Raw genomic sequence first — 12,762 nt, forward strand, 5'->3', positions numbered from 1 at the left:
GCCAGAAACAGTTGGCAATCCTTTTGTTCTCTTGCCTTAGTAGACAGCTAATACTGTTTAAAACCAGGATGACAGTGAGATATTGAAAAGCATTTTATGTCTTCTGGTTGGGGTGATGCAACCTAACACTGTACTCCTGGTGTCAGTTGTAGAAATATCTTTTAAGCATTGTCAGTCTTTCTGAAAGTGTCAGTAGTTTAATTACCATGTTAATACAGTTGTCTATCATTTTCTATAAATGGTTACTATATGATGTTTGATATTGTGGAGTCTGACATCACCACCCACCATAATATTTGTGCATACAGAAGAAATAGGATTTAAATATTGATATGAAATATCTGTTTATTACAAGGAATCCTGTAAGAAAGGTTCAGCCAGTGCTCACAAGTTTTCTATGAGTGGAAAGAAGCTATCTGTAGAGGAAAGGAAAGGTTTATTCATCACAGTTTTTTATTAATCTTCTTTGAAGGAAATGGACACTACTAGGCCAAATATTAACCTTCCCCTTTAATGGATCATTTTATTTCCTCTAGATTATTATCGACCGGTAGATTTCTGCCTATTTATATTGTTTTGTAGAATTTAAATGGTATCAACTAATTCTAGGTTTCTATTACTGAAATTATTAAAACTGCTGCAAGAAAATACTTAACTTGGTGGCTACCTAATCTGTAACAATACTTACATAATAGTGGAGATACTTTCTAATCTTAAAAACAAAGATTAGGAAGAAGACATACTTAAACAGTTTGTCCTTATTTTTGAGTAAATATATTGGATTGGAACATTATTTTTAGTTATTACTAGACAACATTTCAGAAATATTTCCTTACTTAAACAGAGAAATAGGATAACCATGGCTACGCAAAATGCAGTAGGAGCAGGAGTGACTTCTGACTTCCTGTTGGCTTCCCCATTGAGTTTCCTTGTGAGAAACTGACAGAGTGTTGAAAACCCCTTCCTTTCTTCCTCCCTCCCTCTTCTTTTTAGCAAGCAGGTAAGTGGCTGCTGCCAGGTAGAGAACTGAAGGACTGAGTGAAGAAATGTGTGAGTGGTCGAGATGATGAGGGCACAGAGGAACTGGTGAAGGGTGCACTATTTCTTCACTGACTTTCTCCTGCAAGGAATGTCAACAACCATATCAGTTCCTTCCAGCTTCCCCACTGATTTGTGAGGAGTTGTCAATGGACATTGAAAAGGAGGATCACGTGAGTATGGCAGCATGGCATGACACCGAACAGCAGCTGAAGCAGAAAAGAAAACCCCCAAATTTCATTCCCTCAAAAATACTGGGTCCCAGGGTTTGGTAAAGTTAGTCCATCTGCGGTACCTTTGTCCTATGATGCAGTGCTTTTGCCCACATGAAGGATACAAACTAACAAACAGACACCTGAGTTTTAGTAGTATATAGATACATACTGTATTTTATGCAATAATAAACATTTGCTGGAGTATGAAAAATTGATTGTCCTGACCAAAAAAATTCAGTAGCACTGCATGTCCCCCCTTGTTTTCAACAGGATATGAGGCAAAAATAGGTGCGTTAAACCTTTTCTAAGCTTAAAGCATTTAATTTTGTTTGTAAACCTCACTATCTCTAATTAAAAAAAAAAAAACTCCTGTAAACTTTGGTTACTGCCTTACTTCTTGGAGTTCTTGCTATCTGACTAAATAAATATTAAAAACAAAGAACAATATGTTAAAAAGACTTCCATTCATCCACAGATATCTTTTTTTTTTTTGGCTAAATAACACTGAACCAAGGTATTTGAAAATACCCCCAGTGGGCATTTTCTTGAAATGTCATCTATAAAACGTTCTGAGGTCCTTTCATTTAAACTTATAATACCAATACAAATTTTATATATTTCCATTAAGGGGACAAATTACTTTTGACAGAAAGAAGCAAAGGCATCCCAGAAGGGATACGCCATAGTAATAGTAGCAAGGGAAGTGTAGGAGCTGGGAGAAATTGATGGACCAGTTCCAGTTCAGAGAATTGAGCACTTTTCATTTTTGCTGGAAATAACATAAATGAGGGAACCTTTGCGCCTCGGTTGCACATCTGCAGTTCTCAGGTAAAGTAGACGCTGCTAAACGCATCACATTTTTGACATTAAAATGAGTAGAAAGTTATTTCCTTCGCTTTCTTCGTGAAACGTAGTCGAGATTTTATTGAAATAGATGTATATGGGAAGGGGGGATAGGTAATGTTTCAGATGACAAGACCTCAACTAGAACCTTATTGCCATTCTATCTTCATGCTGATTAGAATCCAGGTTGTTTATAGCAGAGCCATTATGAGAAACTGGCAAATACTTTTCTGCCTCAGTGGAAATGAAATCTTTCGACTGAGCACTGTCCCGGTGAATTTTGCATTTGAATCAGTAAGGTCATTGCTTTGCTGGGCTTCAAAGGAAACTGATCTTTTACTGGGTTGAATGGGATATAGGGCAGGGAATATTTGGACATAATTAGCTTACTTGGATAAGCTGGTGAATGTGGGGTCATAGGGAGATGTTCTGCTTCCTTATTCTCTAGCAGCAAATGCTGATTATTTCAACATAATTATTCCAGAAACAGTGAGGCTCTCCTGATATTAATTTGCCTTTCACCATTAGCTGTATTGATTTTTACACTGATGTAAAACAGCATTCACTCCAGTGACCTTCAGATGTTTGGGTCTCTTGTATGCGAATCAGGGTATTCGGTAGTTAATAGTTCTACAAAGCAATAAAAGAAATTCTTTCTGTTTACATTATTTATTGGTGAGTGCACATTATTTAATCTGCATTCAAAAGCAAAGGCTTTCCTTAAGAAATTAAAGAGTTTCTTCAACCCCATAGCATCAATTGTGCTATTGTGTGTACTGTAGGGAGGATGTGAAAGAGAGAAAGAGATGTGTGTGTGTGTGTGTAAACCCAGGTTCTACTCTTCCTTTAGGCATAGAAGTTACAAGATGATTTGGGGCTTAGTATTCTTTAAGTCCTAGGTTGGGATGTAAAAAAAAATATTAATCTGCATTGGACCTATGTGGTATGTTATAGTCTATAACCTTTAGTGAAGTAACCATCATCCTGCAGAGGACTGATATGGTGTGATAATATTGACATTTGTGGCCTCAAACATTTATTATGTAGATCATTACTTTTTCTGGTCTGTTTTAGTCCTAACATGTTGCTGAGTCATAGCCATGAGATTGGACAATTATATAAATCATGCCTATATCTACAGGTAGTCCTCACCCCTGCCCCAAATGCTTAACTGGGATCAAAAATTCTGTTGTTATGTGACACAGTTGTAAATTGGAAAACTATATGACCGTGCCATTAGCTATCACGGTCACAGTTGTTTTCGTTAAGTGAGGACTGTGAGGTTCATTAAATGAGGACCTCAACTGACTGCAACTTCTGCCTTCCGGCTGGCTTCCCCATTGACTTTGCTTGTCGATGTAAGTTTAAACAGTCACTGAAGAGAAATTGGTAGACAAGGACACATGTATCTATATATACACATACAGGCATATTTATAAGCATACATTTGCACATGCACACTCATACAGTGAAACTGTCCATTTTTTCCCTACCTTAGTAGTGAGTGTAGAAAAAGACATGCTTTTTTGATTCATTAGATCAGGGGTGTCAAACTCACGTCACGGCGGCATCATGTGACGTATCGAGACTTCCCCCACCCCTTTGCTAAACCGGGCGTGGGCGTGGCCAGCATGAGTTGCATCCAGCCTGCAGGCCGGGAGTTTGACAACCTTGCATTTGATAGTATTGGTAACAAATTTGGCCAGACTGGATCATACAAAGTCATTAACAAGTACCAGTAAAGACATTGTCTGCTTTTTATTGGAGTAATAACAGTAGCATTAGAATCAATTGAGCCCATCAAATAATGTTGTAAGTGTAATTATGGTAGGAGGTGATAGCTGTTCAGAAGGAAAACTTTCCTGTTGTTAAATGCAATAAAACCAACTGCTGAAGAGAGCTTTGAAGTTTATCGATCAGTGATCATAGGGTATTCAAGCAATTTATCATGTTGGTTTTCAAACATTTCATTACCTTTTCCTGCATGCCTTATTTGGAACACACAATGGTTGATTTAGATAAGAACAGTCTTGTCCTTTATAATACATAGTTATCGCTTCTTTCTTTAAGAATTGTATTAGAAGTTTGAACACAGAGCTTGTTTACAAATCTTGCAGTTTGTGCTCCTTATAGCTTAGTTCCTTCCCTGCCAGGACTATGTTTTGTGCAATTTATCTGTAATTGTAATGGGTTCCAGCGCTTTTTATGGCCACCTTAAATATGGCTTTATTTATGTCTGCTAATGTTTACATTATATGGGGGTCCCATGTTCTCCATCAAGTCTTACATCATGATGCTCAATACACTGGACTAAACAACTAAACCATTGAACCATATTGTAGTTCAATCAACACAACTGTTTGCAAATGTGGGACTATGTAAACATGGTATGTAAATTTTGGTTAATGGTTTAGTGCAGGGGTATTTGCAATGTCATTGCTCCCCATCTTCCCTTGTTCTTTTATTCCCAATCTTTTTCCAAAATGATTGGACATCGGTTATAAAAATATCAATCTGAAAATAATTAGAGTGGTTTGCTATAATTTGGAATTGTTAGTCCTCCCAGGTAAACCAGACGCTTTATTGTAAGACTTCATTAACAGAATCTTGCCAGTCTGGAAGCACAGACTTCCCACTGCCACCTTTAACTGCTTGATCCATTAAGGGCAGATATTTCCTAAGTTTCTTCCTTTGCCTGTTAATCCATTAAGGGCTCCTGCCCCCCTCGACTGACTGTTTTCTAGGCAGCATCTCCTCCCCTCACTCCCCAAGGTCACCCACGCATTCCATTACAGGAATAGAAAAGAAGAAATATTTCAACACCACTGCAACAGTGAAATCAAGCAATGTATATCATGAGTCTCCATTATGCCCTAAAAGGTCTCCATTATGCACTAAAAGAAAGTAGCAGTTTCTGGCAGGAGAAGCAATATTTGACATGGCATAGCATGTTTGCCATCCTTGAGATAATGGCCTTGCTATTATTTATTTATTTATTTGTCAAACATGTACAAGATGACAAGTGTAGGTATGACATAGACATAGAGTAACAGAGTTGGAAGGGACCTTTGGAGGTCATCTAGTCCAACCCCCTGCTCGAGCAGGAGAGTCTATTCCAAATATTAGCCTCTGAACATAAACAGGAACAAAGGAAGTAAATACGGATAAATAGGGACAGTAAGACAGGGACAATAGGCACATTGGTGCACTTATGCATGCCCTCTTTATGGACCTCTTAGGAATGGGGCGAGGTCCACGGTAGACAGTTTGAGGTTGAAGCTGTGAGGGGTTGAGGCTGTAACAATGGAGTTGGGCAGGGCATTCCAGCTGTTGACCACTCTCTTGCTGAAGTCATATTTTCTGCAATCGAGTTTGAAGCAGCTTACCTTGAGTTTGTATCGATTGTTTGCCTGTGTATTATTGTGGTTGAAGCTGAAGAAGTCGTTGACAGGCAAGATGTTGTAGCAGACAATTTTGTGTACTATGCTTAGTTCAGACCGCAGGTGGCCCAGTTCCAGATTGTCCAAGCCCAAAATTTCAAGCCTGGAGGCATAAGGGTTTCTATTATGAGTAGAGGAGTGCTTTTCTTGAGAAATACGTCTAAATACCTCTGACTATTAGCCACTCTAGGTTGGCTTTTCAAACTCACAGGCCTTGGCATTGCTATCTCTGCCTAAAGCAAACCCAAACTGGAGTCAGGAAGTATCGCCACATTCTAGCTCAAGGATTGGCTGCAATACTGTTCTGTTGGGTGCCATCTGGGGAACTCATGCTCAATGTTATATATGTATATATGCATGTACATAGAAATATGAATACATTTATTTTTGACGTGGCTGCTTGGCAGATTGACAAAATAATTGTATGATGCTGGTCTAGTTCCACCCCACCAAATCTGTTACGAAGATCTGATTTTAAACCATTCTGGATGTGCTATTCATTACCAGAGAAGCTTAATTTGGCAATAAGATTTCCTAAATTCATTGAGGAGTTGTTGTAGCACTGCAAGAACTACAGGTTTTCTTGTGTGTTTCCTCACTGTTATTTTAAAGTGTAAGCCAGCATCAACATTTTATTTCCAATCCAAACTAATTTGCTTAAATAAGCAATCAGAGTCTGAACATTTGCTTCTCAAGTGAGGCTGATCTACCATAATCTAATTACTGTGTCAGAAAACTGACAAGCAATTTAACCAACAATGAAAATATACTGTAAATAACGCACACATGTAATACAGTTGGGATTTTTAAAAAAAACTTTAGATCAGTAATTCTGATTACTTTCACAGCATTCTCAACAAATGGTATTTGGAAAGAAGCAATACTTGATCTCTTGCCTTTAATGCTATCATGTTAGCAACTTGATTTTAAAAATGGTTTTTCTACACATGTGTGTTTGTATGGGCTTCACTGGTCAGCACAAAACAAACCTTGAATTGTTCCACCTGTTTTATACAAATGATACAGGTAGTTCTCGACTTACACCTACATTTGAGTCCCAAATTTTTGTTGCTAAGCAAGACATTTGTTACGTGAAATTTGCCCCATTCGAATGCTTCCTCCATAAATGAATTATTGTTTGTTTAGTTGCATGTTACCTTTTAGGTTTACATCCAGCCCTTTCTCTGGGAGCTGAAATTGGTTCAGTATGTCTCTCTTTTCCTTTTATCCCTACAACAACAAGCTGGAAAATATGCCAGAATGAAAGTGATTGGCCCACACTCATTCTTTGCTGGTTTTGATAACTGGCGGTGAGTGTGTGTTTGTCTAACCTTAACTTAATAGCTTAACCCTTACAAAACAACATTTTGCAACCTTGCGAAATTCCGATAATTGGAAGCTACACATCTTAAAGCTCCCAAGATTGGGAAACACTGCCCTATACTACAGTAGCTCTCTTTCTATTATCCAAGATACTGTTCTGACCCAGCCGAAGTCCCCGAAAGCAAGCACAGATAAACTCAGTAACTCAAAATTTCACGGCTTTAATCTACAAATAAACCTCTTCGTAGATAACCAATGGCTTGCAGCCAATTAGTCCAACAAGAAAAAACCTTGGCAGAAGTCCTCCGTAATCAGGGTCCGTTATCACACACTGAGTTTTGCCTTTTGTAAAGGCAAAAAACATTTGAAATCAGGCTTATATTCTGTAGAGGGAGGGGCCATTAATTAGCATTCTTACTCCCGAGTTGCCTGTGTTGCTCTTCCATGAATCATCCTGCCCTCACTCACACCTAGCATAGGCTCCTCGGGAATGTCCTCTGATTGCTGCCAGCGAACCACAACAGATACTGCTTATAAGGGCTATGTGCTTAGAGCTCGAAGCATTGTTAGAGACCCCACACACCCACTTCGCAGTCTGTTTCTGTTGCTCCACTCTGGCAGGAGGTTTTGGAGGTATTTATAGCAGGACTACTAGATTCTGTAACAGCTTTGTTTCTTATGCTATCCATCTTGTTAACTTGCAGGATTCTTTTTTTACACTATTCAAACTAGACTGTGATGTTTCTCTGTGTCATACATGTGTGTGTATTTGGGTATATGCATAATGGTTATACTTTGAAAGCTGAATGCAACGAAATTTCATTTTAATGTATGCTGATTAGTGTATATTTAAAGTGACAATAAAGATTCTACTTTACTCTGTTCTATTCTACTCTATTCTATTCTTACCATGGGGAAAAGTACAGATAGTCCTAGAATTACAACTGCAGAGGAGCCTGCCCATTATGGTTGTAGGCTGTGACAGTCTTAAAGCGGGTCATTAAATAACCGATGTGATTTTGCAACAATTTTTTTTATAAAGAATTTTTATTTTTAAAAACAAACATACACATACAAAACATAAAAACATAAAACCATCTTCCATTTTATATACATGCAATGTGTCAGCTGGTTGCAAATCTTTTGTGCTGTCCTTTTGTACTCTTTTACTCACAATTTATATCAGTTTTCACATTGTTAAACTAACATATGCTTATATATTTATCAGTTATTAATCATCCATGACTAAACTATTTATTCCATCATTTTATACGAGATGTTCCAAGTTTTATCTTAAAATTTATGTTATACTTTCAACCAGTGGTTATATATGTCTATATTATATTTTATATCAATCTATTAAATTTCTATCACAAAATTATCTAGTCTATTACATTACCATGCCTTTTATCCAACCATTGATAAAACAAATCCCATATCATATAAAATTGTTTATCTTCTTGTTCTCTAATTTCAAATGTCAATTTACTCATTTCAGCACAGTCCATAATTTTCTTAATAACTTCCTCCTGCACAGGTATTTTATTGTTTTTCCAATTCTTAGCAAATACAATCCTAGCCTCTGTTAATACATTTACAATCAAATATTTCAACTCTGTTGTATATTTCTGGTATTATCCCCAATAAAAAAATCTCTGGTTTAAAGTCTATATGTTGTTTTATCATTTTTTCCAACCATATGTAAATTTTAGTCCAATATTTCTTTGCATCCGAGCATGTCCACCACATATGGTAATATGAACCAGGTATCTGATGACATTTCCAACATTTATCCGATTTGTTCTTAAAAATTCTCACAATTCTCGTTGTGGGTAGATGCCACCTGTAAAACATCTTATACAGATTTTCTTTATATGCATTGTCATTTTATAATTTTGAGACCACAATTTTTGCCATTTTTCTAAATCAATCCCATATCCAAAAATTTTCCCCCAAGCAATCATCATTTCTTTAACTTGTTCCTCCTCCAATTTAAATTCTAATAAGTGTCCATAAAGTTTTTTAATTACCTTTTCATCAGTACCCATCAAAATTTTATCCAAGTCAGTCAACTTATCATAAATACCTTCTGTTTTAACATCTTTATCAAATCTGGATTGTATTTGCAAATATGAAAACCAGTTCATTTTTACACCTTGTTCTTCCAATGCTTGCATAGATTTAAGTTCACCCTTTTCATTCAATATCTCCCCATATCTAACTGTTTGTTCCTTTTTATATATTATTGCATAAGAAAAAGCTTCAATGGTAGAAATACATAATGGAATTTTTAAATAATATTGTCTTTTTATCTTCTCCCAGTTCAAAAACAATTCCTCTCGAATATAATCTCTTCTAAAGTAGCCCTGTGTTTTAGTTCCCTTATACCAAAGGAAGGCATGCCATCCCAACAGCAAGTCATGTCCTTCTAAGGTCAATAGTCTATTGTTTCTTAATATTATCCATTCCTTTACCCACATCAAATTTGTTACTTGGTAATACAACTCCCAGTTAGGCAAGGAAAACCTTCCTCTTATTCTTGCATCTTGTAACAATTTTAGTTTTATTCTTGCTTTTTTGCCCTGCCAAATATATTTCAACACAATTCTGTTTAAATCTTCAAAAAACTCTTTCCCTAATCGGTTTGGAATTGTCTGGAATAAATATAAAATTCTAGACAATACATTCATATTAATTATAGATATTCTCCCAATCAATGATAATTGTAAGTTTCCCCATTTTGTCAAATCTGTTGCAATCAGCTGTTTGAGTTTAAGATAATTATTCTCCTCAGTGTGCTACATCTTGATGTAATGTATATCCCTAAATACTTAACCTTGTTTGTGACCTGCATTTCTAAGACTTCTTCCAACTCTTTCTTTTGTCTTACTAGCATATTCTTTGTTAGTATCTTTGTTTTATCTTTGTTTATTTTCAAACCTGCTACTTTTCTTTATTCTTCTATTTTTTTTCTATTAATTTAGGTGCTGCTTCCAATGGGTCTTCTAATATAAATACCAGGTCATCTGCAAAGGCTTGCAATTTATACTCTTCCTTTTGGATTTTCATTCCTTTTATTTCTTTATCTTTTCTAATACGCCTATTCAACACTTCCAATGTTAACACAAACAGCAGGGTGACAGTGGACAACCTTGCCCTGTCCCTTTTCTTATATCTATAGATTTTGTTAGTTCTCCATTTACCATAACTTTTGCAGTTTGTTCATGGTATATCATTTCAATGGCTTGAATGAATTTTTTTACCAAAGCCCATTTGTTCCAGTTGCAATAACATAAATTGCCAACTCACATTGTCGAAGGCTTTTTGTGCATCTAAAAACATCAAAGCCATTTGCTTCTCAGGGTGTGCCTCGTAGTATTTATAGGGCATCCAAAATAATTCTCACATTGTGTTTGACTTGTCTCTTTGGCAGAAATCCATTTTGATCAATATGGATAAAGTTATTTAAGTATCTTTTTAGTCTTTCTGCCAAGAGTGAAGCAAAGATTTTATAGTCTGAATTTAATAAGGATATAGGTCTGTAATTTTTAACTTGCTGCAGATCTGTACCCTCCTTCGGTATAAGTGTAATGTATGCTTCAATCCATGTTTTGGGTATTTTTTTCTTTAACATAACTTCATTCATAACTTCTAATCGGTGAAGATTCAGTATTTCCTGAAAAGTCTTGTAAAATTCTGCTGGTAAGCCATCTGGACCTGGTGCTTTTCCAACATTCTGTTTTTTAAGGCTTCTGTTAGTTCCATCATTGTTATATTCCCTTCTAGCATTGTTTCAATATCTTTAGGTATCTGAGGTAAATTCGCTTTCTGCAAATATTGCTTAACTTTTTCTTCTTGAATATTCTCTTGAAAATACAATTTCCCATAGTAATCTTGTATAATTTTTTTCTTCTCCTCATTTCCATAGCATGCATGTCCTTCTTCATTTATTAGTTGGCTAATCTTTCTTGACTCTCCTTTCTCATTTTGTAGGCTAGTCATCTACCTGGTTTATTTGCATCTTCGAAGTAATTCTGTTTAGTGTTTTTAATTTTTTGTGCTAGTTCTTCTTTTTCCATTAGTCCCATTTTATGTTTAATTATATCCATTTTATTTTTAATAAAATAAATAGGGACTTCTGTAAATCTTTTTCCAATTTTTTATAATCATCCCCTAATATTTTGAAAGTCTTTTTCTGTTTTATATTCCTTTTCCTTGTATAGTCTATTATCAAGCCTCTTGTGTAGGCCTTCATTGTGTCCCAGAGGTTCTGTAAAGATGTATCCTCTTTTCTATTTTCTTTAAAGAAGAAAGCAAGTTCTTTCTCTATTTTCTGTTCTTTTTCTTTTAATATCATATTGTTTAAGGTCCATCTGGATCTCATCTTGTATCCTTTCCAAGTAACTGTCATTGGGTTATGATCTGCCCAGGTGCTTGTTTCTATTTCGATCTCTCGTATATTAGCCAGTAGTTCTGCTGACATCCATATCATGTCTATTCTAGACCATGAAGCATGTCTGTTTGAATAAAAAGTGTATTGCTTTCTCTCCACATTTCTCTCTCTCCAAGCATCTTTTAAGTTGAATTCTTCTGTTATTCAAAAGAAGAATTTTGGTAATAGCTTTCTAACTTTTTTGTTGATTTCTGTGTTTTGTAATCCAACTGATCATTAACTATTCCATTAAAATCTCCCATCATACAAATATTAACATAGTCCAATTCAATTATTTTCATATGTAATTTCCTGTAAAATTCTTCTTGATTATCATTTGGGGCATAAATTGCAGTTAAAAGTGTTTTAACATTGTTGTCCATTATTTCCACCATCAAAATCCTTCCATCGTCATCTGTATAAATTAATTCTGCCAAAATTGTATCTTTAATATATAAAATCACACCTCTTTTTTTAGATTGTGCCAGCGATGTAAATAATTTCCCTAATTTTTTTTGTTTAAGTATATATTCATGTTGTTTTTTAATATGTACTTCTTGTAAGCAAATTATATCATATTTTAATTTTTCTAATTTGTGAAATACTTTCCTTCTCTTAGTAGCCAAATTAAGTCCATTTATGTTAAATGTAATCAATTTTCTTTCATCCATGTTAAGCTTTGTGAGGGGTTTTTATTGTTCTAGTAGGTCTTAATTCTTGTTGTTCTCTGGGTACACCACCTACTGCTCCTTCTTCTTTCTCTTTTTCAATTACTGCTATACACTCCTCTTGGAATTCAATTAGTGACTCTTCCTTTCTAGCTTCTTCCTCTTTTCCTCTAAAATATTCTCAGTAGAATAACTCAGCTTTTTCAACTGTGTCAATTCTGTGTCTTTGTTCCTGCCAGATGAACAAGAGGCCTTCTCCTCCATGCTGCATCAAGAGCCCAGGATGGGTTGACTCCTTCCTATGATGTCATAGCTGAGTCTGTACTAAGATATAAAAGTCAGCCACCGGGAGAGACGCCAGCTTTTGACTCAGCTCCTTTCAGTCAGTAGCTGTGTCTCTGAAAGCGTTCTGTTAGATAGCAATCACCAGCGATCTTCAATACTTTTTTCCTCTCTTCAAGCAGCTCCCAGGGATCTGGGCAGCTGCTCTTCCAGGAGAGCAGGGCTGTCTCTCTCTCTCTCCTGCAATGTTGGGAGCAGCTTTACAGAGCTCTGTGCAGGCAAGCTGGGCAGCGTCTGTAGACCTCCCCCACGCTTGCAATTTGGAGAGATCGTAAACAAAATCGGCAAACTGATAAGAGCTCAAGCCAGCTGATCGTGTAGCTGGTTGCTGTGTTTTTCCCTTGCTGACTTCGCTTGGGGCTCTGTATAGCCTAAGGAGTGATTCTTCAATCTTGGAATCTGTTTTCCTGTAGTCAGTGGCCATCTTGGATTCAAGCCTTCCACCACGAGGTGAGCAGCCA

The sequence above is a fragment of the Pseudonaja textilis genome, chromosome 1 (assembly GCF_049901715.1).
Source record: "Pseudonaja textilis isolate UNSWEBS1 chromosome 1, rPseTex1.2, whole genome shotgun sequence".
In the NCBI taxonomy this organism is placed as follows: Eukaryota; Metazoa; Chordata; class Lepidosauria; order Squamata; family Elapidae; genus Pseudonaja; species Pseudonaja textilis.